Source organism: Pongo abelii, chromosome 21 (assembly GCF_028885655.2).
Source record: "Pongo abelii isolate AG06213 chromosome 21, NHGRI_mPonAbe1-v2.0_pri, whole genome shotgun sequence".
Lineage (NCBI taxonomy): Eukaryota > Metazoa > Chordata > Mammalia > Primates > Hominidae > Pongo > Pongo abelii.
In genome coordinates this window covers 40,232,584-40,245,692 of record NC_072006.2, presented here as the reverse complement: position 1 = coordinate 40,245,692, position 13,109 = coordinate 40,232,584, and the positions used below count along the sequence as shown (strand labels likewise).

At 49.1% G+C, this 13,109-nt stretch overlaps 1 long non-coding RNA gene across 4 annotated transcripts; it reads right to left on the bottom strand.

Moving 5' to 3' along the window:
- Window positions 1-366: 366 nt before the first annotated feature.
- LOC129052220 (uncharacterized) lies at window positions 367-7,556 on the bottom strand. 4 transcript variants are annotated; one of them, XR_008517145.2, is made up of 6 exons: window positions 5,280-7,556; window positions 4,103-4,192; window positions 3,276-3,408; window positions 1,633-1,769; window positions 645-687; window positions 367-549 (listed from the first exon to the last, which is right to left on the bottom strand). It is a non-coding gene; the product is annotated as an uncharacterized LOC129052220 (long non-coding RNA). The 4 variants fall into 4 exon arrangements; XR_008517141.2 differs by having other exon boundaries at window positions 645-777; window positions 1,633-1,685; XR_008517143.2 differs by having other exon boundaries at window positions 1,633-1,685.
- Window positions 7,557-13,109: the final 5,553 nt, after the last annotated feature.

Sequence of the window (13,109 nt, the reverse complement as noted above, 5' to 3'; positions counted from 1 at the left end):
CTGCTAAAGTTGCCCAGGAAAAGGTGGAAGAGGAAGATGAAGAAGAGGAGGAGGAGGAGGAATAAAGAAACTGTTTATCTGTCAAAAAAATAGTTAAAATGATAAATTTTATGCTATGTATATTTTATCCAATAAAAAAGTAAAGCTAAAGAATTAGGGAGCCCCTGCCAACTGGGAAATAAAAATTAAGCAGAAGCTGGGCACAGTGGCTCACACCTGTAATCCCAGCACTTTGGGAGGTCAAGGCAAGAGGATCATTTGATCCCAGGAGTTAGAGACCTGCCTGGGCAGCATAGTGAGACCCCCTCATTTCTATAATTATAGAAATAAATAAAAATGTTAAAAATTTAAGCAGAGTAAAAACAAAAACACAAACACGATAACTAATAGTTGTATTTATTTCTTAGCTTATCTAAGAATAATTGGGAGCACATTCCTTCAGATATTCCAAGATTGCTGGATTTACTTAGGATTCACCTGTACTGTGTTGCTCATGATCTTCCCACATATTCGTGATCACTTTGAGTATGGTACACTAATTGTCTTCACCTTTAGCAGAGCAAAGAGCAAATGATAGGCAAATGTTCTTGGGGAAAAAAATGGAGGAACCAAAATACCCTTTTTTGAACAGGTATAGAACTCACATAGGATTTATGTAGCTAAGCATAGAAGGAGGAGCTCAGTTCTCTGCTTCCAGTTGAGGACAGAATCAGCAGATGTTGTGACAGAAGAGAATTAGATTGGTTAAGAGGAAACCTTCCTGGGAGTTTTTTACCACTGTAGAATGAGAGGATTGGACCAGGAATATCTAACACCTCTCTACATCTAACAGTACATGACTCTGTTTCTTAAAAAATGAATAGGAATTCACACTTGCCGAGTGCCTGTGGCTTGTGTGGCACTGTGCCAAGTGCTTTTTTAGCTTTAGCTTACTCTACTCTCACGAGTCCAGGAAATTAGTATTGCAACCCCCATTTTATATACAAGGAAATAGGCTCAGGTAACTTACATAACTTATTCAAAATACCAGAGCTAGGAAGAAGCACAACTGAGGACCAAGGCCTGGGATGTCTGACTTCAAAGTCTTATGCTCCATCTTAGGCTATGCTACAGAGTCTTCCTTCGTGGAGATATTTGGGATGAGGAGAGAGTTGACTCTGGGCTACGGCCTGGGCCACCTCCTGCTCAAAAGCAGGATGCTGGCTGGGCGCAGGGGCTCACGCCTGTAATCCCAGCACTTTGGGAGGCTGAGGTGGGAGGATCATGAGGTCAGGAGTTCGAGATCAGCCTGACCAACATAGTGAAACCCCATCTCTACTAAAAATACAAAAATTAGCCGGGTATGGTGGCACGCACCTGTAATCCCAGCTACTCAGGAGGCTGAGGCAGGAGAATCGCTTGAACCCGGGAGACGGAGGTCGCAGTGAGCTAAGATCGTGCCACTGCACTCCAGCCTGGGCAACAGAACGAGACTCTGTCTCAAAAAAAAAAAAAAAAAGCAGGATGCCTTGGAGCTGCTTCTCCCATCGTTATGTCAGAGCCAGGGATGGGGTGCTGCTGATACTGCCACTCCCCAGAAATTGAGCTGGAAACTCTGCCCATCAATCTTCAAAGCCCTTTGCAGGTGCTTACCTGCCCTTGTAAATCACAGGACCATTCATTTCCCAGGTGAAGAGGTTGCAGCCCTAAGAGAATAAAAGAGACTTGGCCAGGAAAGGACAGCACCCCTTGACAGAGGTGTGACCTTTCATCGTTTCGAGTCCACTGACCTAGAATGGGAAGAAGAACAACAACAAAAAAACCAAACCAAATTACAATGGAAAACACATTGATGTGGGTGAAGGATCTCATGCTTAGGCTTTAGCAGAGGACATGCCAGAACAATTTCCCATCAGTCCTGGTCTTCTCGCCTCCAGTCCATTTCATACCTTGGTGGCCTGATTAGTACTCCCAAAGCACAACTTCAACAAGTGCACTCTCAGTTCAAGAGACAAGTTCAAACTCCACAGCTTGGTATTTGAGGCCCTCCATGGTGCACCTCTCTCTCTCTCTCTCTCTTTATTTATTTATTTATTTTTTTGAGACAGAGTTTAGCCTTGTTGCCCAGGCTGGAGTGCAATGGCGCAGTTTCAGCTCACTGCAAACTCCGCCTCCCGGGTTCAAGCAATTCTCCTGCCTCAGCCTCCCAAGTAGCTGGGATTACAGGCATATGCCAGCACGCCTGGCTAATTTTTTGTTTTTAGTAGAGACAGGGTTTCACCATGTTAATCAGGCTGGTTTCAAACTCCCGACCTCAGGTAATCCACCCACCTTGGCCTCCCAAAGTGCTGGGATTACAGGAGTGAGTCACCACGCCCAGCCACGCCTGGCTAATTTTTTATTTTGTGTAGAGATGGGTTTTCACTATGCTGCCCAGGCTGGTCTCAAACTCCTGGGCTCAAGCAATCCTCCCACCTCAGCCTCCCAAAGTGCTGGGATTATAGGCGTGAGCCACTGCACCTGGCCTGTAGCTCTATTTTTAACTGTTACCACTCTTGAAGAGCTCCTAATCCTTCTCACTGTTCCCTATACGTGCCTCACCTTGTTCCACTACAGCAGACCTGGCAGATATGCCAGTTCTAATTTCCCTTCTTCCAGTAATAATCCCTCCCTTTTCTTCGGAGAACTCTTTGCCCTTCACTCAGAAGATAGACAGAACCCTATATCCTCCAACAGAATGTATCTTTCAGGCCACAAGGATTAATTCAAGTAGCCAAGATTGTCCCATTATAATCTTCTTTGGGACTTTTCTGCTAAAGGTAGCAGGGAAGGCTGTCTCACTCTCCTCTGATCTCCCTTTTCTGGGCCTCTCTCTGGGCACCTAGCACTTTTTACCTTTTAATATGATTATTCTTATATTCTCTGTGAGACTGTCTCAACTACTGCTTTCTCCAAATGCTCAATTTTTTTTTTTTTTTTTTTTTTTTGAGACGTAGTCTCACTCTCTTGTCCAGGCTGGAGTACAGTGGTACAATGTTGGCTCACTGCATCTCCACCTCCTGGATTCTAGCACGTCTCCTGCCTCAGCCTCTCTAGTAGCTAGGATTACTGGAGCATGCCACCATGCCCAGCTAATTTTTGTAGTTTTAGTAGAGACATGGTTTCGCCATGTTGGCCAGGCTGGTCTTGAACTCCTGACCTCAGGTGATCCGCCTACCTCGGCCTCCCAAAGTGCTGGGATTACACATGTGAGCCATCACACCCGGCCAAAATGCTCAATTTTAACAAGCACTTACTTTCTGTCTTATGTGCAGATGTTGTGTTATACTCTAAGGATACAAGTTGGATAAAACATAGTCCCTTGTTGAATGGATGGATGAATCAAAATGCTCCTCTGGGCCTCACCCAGAAATCTGCCTGGTACCGACTCTAAACAAAATAAAACAATTTATCACAGGGGATTTGAACAAAGGAAAATAAGAAATATAAAGTTCAAAATCATTAACCTGGCATCCAAGACCTTCTACAATCTGATTCTAATTTTGTCTACCTACCACACTCTTAGCTCTAGCCAAACTAAAGTGTTTGTTGCCCTAGAAAACACTATGTCTCCACTTGCATGTTTGTTTGCCCAGGCTCTGGTCTTCTCCCACGGTTTCTTTTCCTGTTTTTCTCTCCCATTTGTACCTTCCTTATTCTCCATTTCATTCCACTCTCTTTCTTTCTTCCTTCCTTTTTTTTTTTTTTTGACACAGGATCTCACTTTGTCACCCAGGCTAGAGTGCAATGGCGCCATAAGGGCTCACTGCAGCCTCAACCTCCTGGGCTCAAGTGATCCTCCCATCTCAGCCTCCCGAGTAGCTGGGACTACAGGCATGCACCACCATGTCCCGCTAATTTTTGTATTTTTGTAGAGATGGGGTTTTGTCATGTTGCCCTGGCTGGTCTTGAACTCCTGGCCTCGAGTCATCCACCTGCCTCGGCCTCCCAAAGTACTGGGATTACAGGAATAACCACTGCACTCAACCTCTTTCCTTCACTTTTACCTCCTCTCCCTCCCCTTTTCCTTCCTTTTCACTCTCCCTGAGCTTTCTTTCCATACTTCCCTCCATCACATCCTTACCTCTTAATTTTCCTCTCTCGTTTATTTCCTGACCTCCTCCCTCTCCACCAGACTTGCCAGTGCCCTCCATGATTATGCACAGTCTCCTCCCTTTGTGGGCAAAAGACAGGATAAGACAGTTTTAAGTAAGACAGCTTTTAGATCTCATCACAAGAAGCCCTCAGAGTGGGGTGGAAAGAAGAGGGGGAGAAACGGAATGGGAAGAAATCTTGGTGTCAGAGAAGAAGCTGCCTGGAGACTACAGGTGAATCCACGGAAGGCATCCTGCCAGTTATTTACCTCCAACCCACCCCCAGCTTTCCTTTCCTCCTTCTGATCAAAGAATTGGGAAAAATTAGAACTGCAAAAACCCTTAACATTTATTTACTCCACCTCCACGGTTTCGCAGCTGGGAAACTGAGGCATAGAAAAGGGAAACAACTAGCTAATGTCACCCAGCAAGTCAGTAGCTCAGCAGAAATGGAATCCCAGGCTTCCTGCCCCGCAGACCAGTAAGTGTCCTTTCACCTATACCACACTTTTTTTGAGATGGAGTCTCACTCTTGTCGCCCAGGCTGGAGTGAAATGGCGCCATCTTGGCTCACTGCAACCTCTGCCTTCCAGGTTCAAGCGATTCTCCTGCCTCAGCCTCCTGAGGAGCTGGAATTACAGGCGCCCGCCACCATACCCGGCTAATTTTTGTATTTTTAGTAGAGATGGGATTTCACCATGTTGGCCAGGCTGGTCTCAAACCTATGACCTCAAGTGATCCGCTTGCCTCAGCCTCCCAAACTGCTGGGATTACAAGCATGAGCCACCATGCCCAGACTATACCACACTCTTAAACCTTCTTTCCTCTTGTTCGTAGTTCTTCCCCACTTACTGAACTCCTACTCCACCAGGTTTGGGATTACATCTAAGGATTCCCAGTCCCCCCCTAGTGAGTATAGGGGCCAGTGAAGTAGGGACAGAAGGGACAAACCACATCACTTCTAGCCTAAATCTTAGGGGCTTATTGGGTGGTGGCAGGGGATGGTGAAATGTCAATCTTGCCTGTAAGGGGCCAGTCTCCTCTTTGGAAAGCCCTATTATAAGTGATCTGTATTGAGTTAGGGGATGCTGTGTTTCAGCTGGCCATCCTGCCAGGACCCCTCCTCACCCTTCCAGCCTAGCAGGCTGCCTAGAGACCCTATCTTACCCCGCCAGCTGCAGACTTAAAGCAGAGGCCACCCAGGCACAGGATGGTCCGTGGCTGCGGGAGGAGGTTGCTCGAGGCAGGGGGGAGGAAACGGTTTCCAGCAGCTCCGCTTTCAGTCTGCTCTTCCACTCCACAAAGGGCCACTGTCTGAGCACAGAGGGACCCTGGAGGGAGGCCTCCCAAGGTGCTCGGCAACAGGGCCGGGTTTCATCACACTGGGCCTCCAGGCCAAGTAAACATCAGAGTAGAAACAGGCCCAGCAGTTTCTGCAGACCAGCTCCTGGCTCCAGGCGGGCTCAGTGGCATCCTCACCCAGGGCTTTCCTGAGACAATAAGGAGGGCTAAGGTCATTGGCCCAATTTTATAGCTGCAGAAATAGAGAATGAGGAATGGGCTCTATCCAAGTTAATTTCCCATTACCCAAGGAGCAGACAAACATCCTATGTCCCTCTTAAGGAGCAGGAGTTTTTTACAATAACTTTTTTTTTTTTTTGAGATGGAGTCTCACTCTGTCACCCAGGCTGGAGTGCAGTGGCCCTATCTCAGCTCACCGCAACCTCTGCCTCCCAGGTTCAAGCAATTCTCCTGCCTCAGCCTCCCGAGTAGCTGGGACTACAGGCATGCACCACCATACTCAGTTAATTTTTGTATTTTTTTAAGTAGAGACGGCGTTTTGCCATGTTGGCCAGGCTGGTGTCAAACTTCTGACCTCAAGTGATCCGCCTGCCTTGACATCCCAAAGTGCTGGGATTACAGGTGTAAGCCACTGCCCCCAGCCACAAGAACTTTTTAAATTAGTTCAGGGGGAGACAGCTCTGTGAGCTGAAGTAATCAGGGAAGACTTCCTGGAGGAAGTATGATTTAAGCTTAGCTTCCATGTTTAGGTAGAATCTCCACAATAAATGGACAGGAAAGAGAAAGGCATTTCAGGCAGAGAGTATGGCATTTGGAAAGCAGGAGCATTTGGAGTCAATAAAGAGAACTATCTGGCTAAGGTAGAGGATTCACATAGAAGAAAAGGGTGGCAAATAAGGCTGGAAATTTGGTTGGGAGTTAAACCACAGCTAGTTTTTTGTTTTGTTTTTTTTGAGACAGAGCGAGACAGAGTCTCGCTCTGTCTCCCAGGCTGGAGTGCAGTGGCACCATCTGAGCTCACTGCAACCTCTGCCTCCCAGGTTCAAGCAATTTTCGTGCCCCAGCCTCCCGAGTAGCTGGGATTATAGATGTGCACTACCACACGCAGCTAATTTTTGTATTTTTAGTAGAGACAGGGTTTTACTATGTTAGTCAGGCTGGTCTCAAACTCCTGACCTCAAGTGATCTGACCTCACCTCGGCCTCAGAGTGTTGGGATTACAGGCATAAGCCACTGTGCTTGGCGTAGACCACAGCTAGTCTTAATAGCCAGGTTGAGGAGTCACGGGCAGAGCAGTGATGGAATGACAGCATAATTTTAGAAAACTTAGGATGGTGTAAAAGAGGCCCTAGATTGAACCCTCTTGATAACCTTGGACTGGTTATGGCATCTTTTGGGGGCTTAGTTTCTTCATCATTAAAACAGTTGCACTAGAAAATCTGAAGCCCCTTTACATCTCTGAAATGCAAAGATTCTCCAGTGGGGAAACATGGATCGTATAGAATGAAGAAGGGAGACCAAGAGGCTAGGAGGACAGTCTGGAGGCTATGGCCAGCCTCTAGATATCTCTGGGCTGCATTTCTGCAGTGAATCATCTGCCCAGAGCTGCAGAAAGGCTATCACCACCACCGCCACCACTGCTAGGCATTGTGCTAAGTACTGCCCCCTTTTTAAAAAAATTTCATTTTTGTGAATAGAAAATGCATGCACATACTGCAAAATCTAAAAGTCATAAAAGGGTGTATGTATGGTAAAAATGTTTCCCTTCTTCTCCTACTTCCAGCCACCCATTTCTTCTTCCACTGTTACCAGTTCCTTGAGTATTCTTTCAGATGTACATGAGCCTATATCTGTATAAAGATTTTATTGGCTGGGCACGGTGGCTCACGCCTGTAATCCCAGCACTTTGGGAAGCCGAGGCAGGCGGATCACCTGAGGTCGGGAGTTCGGGACTAGCCTGACTGACATGGAGAAACCCTGTCTCCACTAAAAAAATACAAAATGAGCCGGGCGTGGTGGTGCATGACTGTAATCCCAGCTACTTGGGAGGCTGAGGCAGGAGAATCACTTGAACCCAGGGGGCAGAAGTTGCGGTGAGCCGAGATCGCCCCATTGCACTCCAGCCTGGGCAACAAGAGTGAAACTCCGTCTCAAAAAAAAAAAAAAAAAGATTTTATAAAGATTTTTCTTTTTTTTTTTTTTTTACAGAAATGAGTGCATCGGCTGGGCACAGTGGCTCATGCCTGTAATCCCAACACTTTGAGAGGCCAAGGCAGGTGGATCATCTGAGGTCAGGAGTTTGAAATCAGCCTGGCCAAATGGCAAAACCCCATCTCTACTAAAAATACAAAATTTCACTGTGTGCCGTGGTGCACACCTGTAATCCCAGCTACTAGGGAGGCTGAGGCAGAATTGCTTGAACCTGGGAGGCAGAGGTTACAGTGAGCCAAGATCGTGCCACTGCACTTCATCCTGGGCAACAGAACGAGACTCCATCTCAAAAATAAATAAATAAATAAATAAATAGCATGTTTCTTTTCTATTATAAATGACACATTAATGAATATCCCTTACACTTGTCTTTCAGCATATGCAGAAATATGTCCACAGGGCCAGGCACAGTGGCTCATGCCGGTAATCCCAGCACTTTGGGAGGCTGAGGCAGGTGGATCACCTGAGGTCAGGAGTTCAAGACCAGCCTGGCCAACATGGTGAAACCCCCATCTCTACTAAAAATACAAAATTAGCTGGGCGTGGTGGAGGGTGCCTGTAATCCCAGCTACTTGGGAAGCTGAAGCAGGAGAATTGCTTGAGCCCACGAGGCAGAGGTTGCAGCGAGCCGAGCCTGTGCCATTGCACTCCAGCCTGGGTGAAAAAAGCGAAACTGTCTCAAAAAAAAAAGAAAAGAAATATGTCCACAGGATATGTTCCTAGAATTGAAGTTATGCGCTAACCTTTTCATGTGATGTAATATGTACAACAATGGTTTAGGGTAATCATAATTATACCAATTATGCAAATGAGAAAATGAAGGCACAGAAAGATTCAATAACTTGGTCAAAGTCACACAGCTCTTATGTAGTAGCATTGAGATTCTGATATGGACAGTGTGATACTAGAGCCAACACAATTATTATTCCACCAGTGGTTCTCAGACTTTAGCACACATCAGCATGACCTGGAGACTTGTTAAAACATAGATCACTGTGCCCTACACTAAAATAGTTTCTGATTCAGTCCATCTAAGGTGGGGCCCGATAATTTTTTTTTTTTTTTTTTTTTTTTTGAGATGGAGTCTCGCTCTGTCACCCAGGCTGGAGTGCAGTGGCGTAATCTAGGCTCACTGCAAGCTCCGCCTCCCAGGTTCACGCCATTCTCCTGCCTCAACCTCCCAACTATCTGGGACTACAGACAACTATCTGGGACTAACCCGCCACCACGCCTGGCTAATTTTTTTGTATTTTTAGTAGAGACAGGGTTTCACCGTGTTAGCCAGGATGGTCTCGATCTCCTGACCTGAGAATTTGTATTTTAATAAGTTCCCAGGTGGTCCAGATACTGCTCGTCCAAGGACCACACTTTCAGAACCACTGTACTCTACTAGCTCTCCCATTTTAGCTGTGCAGATAGCTCAGAAAGAAAGCAGTTGGTACCCAGCATGTGGCTTTGACAGGACTAGAGATGAGAGGCACTGGAGAGGTTTCCTGGATCCCATAAGGCTATCCTCCATGAGGACAGAGTGAAAGTCTGGCACAGTGCCTGGCACATGGTACTCAATATTTGTTGAATAAATGAATAAATAAATGAGGTACAAATGCTCCATGCAACTTGTTGCTGCCTCTTTTTCCCAGCACCCCAGGAGTCCCCTGCCCCTGGGAAGCCCCACTGCCCACACTGGCTGAGATCCAAATCCATGCTATGAAAGCCCTTGGGAGTGAAGCTGTTCATTTCCTCCCATTCCTCCCGTAGCTTATAATGAAATCAACGAGGCAGCCAGGGCCCTGTTATTAATGGAGAGGCAACATCTTAGCATGCTAGAGCTAGTTCGAGATAAACTAGTCTGATGCTCTCATTGTATTATTATTAATAGCAATAACTCATAGCATACCTATGCTTACTTTAAAAAAATAAATCCCTCTGACCAGTATTTCCTTCCCCCTTATTCTGGTACAGAATAACTCCTTCCAGGGGGGAAGCCATTGCATGTGGTTGGTGTGGCTGGTACATACACACACACACATAGGCTAGGAGAGATTTAAATTCAGGAAGAGGCTGGGTGCAGTGGCTCATACCTGTAACCCCAGCACTTTGGGAGGCCAAGGTGGGCAGATCACTTGAGGCCAGGAGTTTGAGACCAGCGTGGGCAATATGGCAAAACCCTGTCTCTACAAACCCCCGGCTAAAATGCAGAAATTAGCCAGGCATGGTGGCGCACACCTGTAATCCCAGCTACCTGGGAAACTGAGGCCAGAATCGCTTGAACCTGGAAGGCGGAGGTTGCAGTGAGCCAAGATCGGGCTCCAGGCTGGATGACAGAGCAAGACTCCATCTCAAAATAAGAAAAAATAAATAAAAATTAATTAATTAATTAATTCAGGAAGAGATCTGAGGTCTGCGGGATGACCCTTCTGCAGAGCAGCAAGGCACTGACAGAGATTGCCCCAAAACCCGCAAAACAAGGTTTTCAAAGTCAGGGATCGTGTCCTGAGGACCCCACACACCAACCCAACTCCTCAAGGTGCTGCCTCCCTTACAGATTCGGATCCCTAAACTCCGGCACCTCAAGGTCCTGCGGCCTCCTCCCAGCCCCTGAGCTTCTTCCAGCTGTTCGTCACCTGGCCCCAAGTCCCACCCCTGCTGCCTGCCTGTCCCTTGGCCTCTGTCTTAGGCTCTCTTCCCTGTGGGTGCCCTTGCTTGGGATCCCCTAAGGCTCTGACTGTGTGTGGCTGGAGAGGTCCAGGCCCCAGAGCCCCGGAGGGCACCACCTCAGAAGCCCTCGCTGGACAGCTGGAGAGAAGGTGGCCGTCCTTCAGCCAGGCCTGGCCCCAGCTGCACTTCACGGGGGCAACCTGATGCCCACCTGCAGGGGGACAGATGCGGCCAGCGGCGGCCACCAACACGTCCCTCAGACACAGACGCTGCCGGGCAAGCCGAGACAGCTAGGGGCGCCTAGGGAGGGACAGCCAGGCGACCGTCATTCTGCACGCCCTGTCTGTGAGGGGCAGCCGGACTCAGCTGCGGCCACAGTCAGCGCCTCACAGGGCAGCGCTGAGCAGTGCAACCTCGGCAGGGGTCAGGAAGTCTCTGGAAGCCGGTCGCGCCACTCGGGCCAGGCGTTGCCAGAGTCAATCCGTCGATGTCGGCCGGCTCAGCAGAGATGGGGTCAAGCTGCTGATCGGCCTCTAGGAACCTTGTGCTCAGTTAGACACAGACCGTCGCGGCCGGTCACACAGCTCGCCAAGCACAGATGGAGGCTGATCAGGCAGAGGTAGTTAGGCCGCCCGGTCAGACGCAGCCCGTCAGGCCCAGAGGTCGGCGGCCGGGCAAGAGCAGCCAGCCAGCCAGCCAGCCAGCCAGCCAACCAGTCAGCCAGTCAGCTAGTCAGCCAGTCAGCCAGTCAGCCATTCAGTCAGTCAGCCAGCTGCGGTCAGGCTGACAGATCCAGCAGTCTTGGTCTGTCAGGCACCCATGAAACCTGCGTTCAGTCAGACGGAAGTTGACACACTCGTATTATCAGGCGGTGGCGGCGCCTATGGTCAGTCAGGCACAGTCGCTGGGTCAGCGCGGCCCGTCGGGCACGGAGGGAAGCAGTCGGGTCGCAGCTATAGGGCCTCTCTCGGGGCAGAGGGTTGCTGGAGGCGGGGCTTCGTCCCGGGCTCATTCCGGGGCGGGGCTTCGTTCTGGGCGGAGCGTTGGCTGGAGGCAGGGCCTCGTCCCGGCTGGACCTGCCTCGCCTCCCGGCAGCCTCCGGGCGTTGCCATGGCAACCGCGGCCGGCCCCCAGACTTCCCGCAGGTCGAAGGAGTCGCGGCCCTTCCTACGCTGGCCCTGCCCCTGGGCGCCCCAGTGCCTGCCAAGTGGAGGTTCTGGCCCTGGGGCCGACTCTCTAGAAGCGGCCAGTGGGTTCGGCGAACAGCGCCCCGCACAGCAGCAGAGTCCCCGCTGCGGGGTCGGCATTTTCTCATCCTCTTGCTCAGGCGGGCATGATTAGGGGGCTGGGAAGGACTCACAGAAGGCGACGCAGCAAGAAGTGACAGAGACCCAGACCCTCCGGAGCCCCAGCTGCTCACCTGACCCTGCACCGCCCCCCAGGAAGAATCAAACGTCTCTAGGCAGAAAGGGCGGCCGTATCCAGAAGAGAGAACAGCCATGCAGTGATGTTATTAGGGCAATCTGGCGCAACAATGTCAAGGCGAGCACTCACCTTGTGCCCAGCCCTGTAATAAAAGGTTTATATACAGTATTTCACCCGAGCCTCATAATTTTGCTTTGGGGTTCTATAATGATTCCCTTTTTACAGATGAGGAAACCAATCACAAAGGGTTTGGTGATTTGCCCAGGGTCAGGGGCAGTGAGGTGCGGGAGCCGGATTGGAACCCAGGCAGTCCAACTCCTGACATGTTGGCATGTGGACCCTCAACCCACCCTCTCTTCTCTCCTTGTGACCTTCCGAAGGCTCAGCACGAGTCCCCTTCAGCAGACCGAGCCCTATGCTGGGTCCTGAGGCGGCAGGGTCCTGTAGGAGTCTCTGCCTGGAAGGCTCAGAATAAGGGGCTATCAGAACCAAGAACCTGGTCAAACAAGAGGACAAACTATGGGTTTGCCTTGCAGCATTTAGAAGAAGGGGAAGCCTGTGAGATCAGAGAAGCCAGGGCCAAGAAGCCACTGGAAAACTGGGTGGGCTGTCACTGGGGAACCCCAAGAGTATTACAGCTTCAAGTCCAAAAGTCTATGATCAAGTTCTAGCAGTGTGAACCAGAGCTAGGAACATCTCACGGATCATAAACTCAAATGCCTACAGGGGACAGAAAGGTAATGAAAATCATGGAAAAAAAAAAAAAATCAGGCCGGGCGCAGTGGCTCATGCCTGTAATCCCAGCACTTTAGGAGGCCGAGGTGGGTGGATCATTTGAAGTCAGGAGTTCAACAGCAGCCTGGCCAACATGGTGAAAGCCTGTCTCTACTGAAAATACAAAAACTAGCCGGGTGTAGTGGTGGGTGCCTGTAATCCCAGCTACTCAGGAGGCCAAGGCAGGAGAATCACCTTGAGCCTGGGAGGCAGAGGTTGCAGTGAGTCGCAATTGCGCCACTGCACTCCAGCCTGGGCAACAGAGTGAAGCTCCCTCTCAAAAAAAAAAAAAATCAAATGCCAGATCAGCAAACCTGCCTCATCTCCCGGGGGCATCTGCCTCTTTCCTTCTTCTAACTATGCTCTCAGACACCCACTGCTTCTAGTCTTCTAGTTAGGCAAAGTTGGCTAAGTCAGTTGACATCAAGTCTCAGTTTCTCCATCTGAGAAGGAAACGTTTGGCTTTATCTCACACATTTTATGGGGATCAAACATTATTGTATGTAGAAAATATTTTGTGAAGTGTAACAAACTATAAAATGGAGGGGGAGGAGAATGTGACTGATCATTTGTTGTGCATCTGTTTCACAGTCTGCAGGAGTTCTGACAGCATTCCTCTGAGTCAGG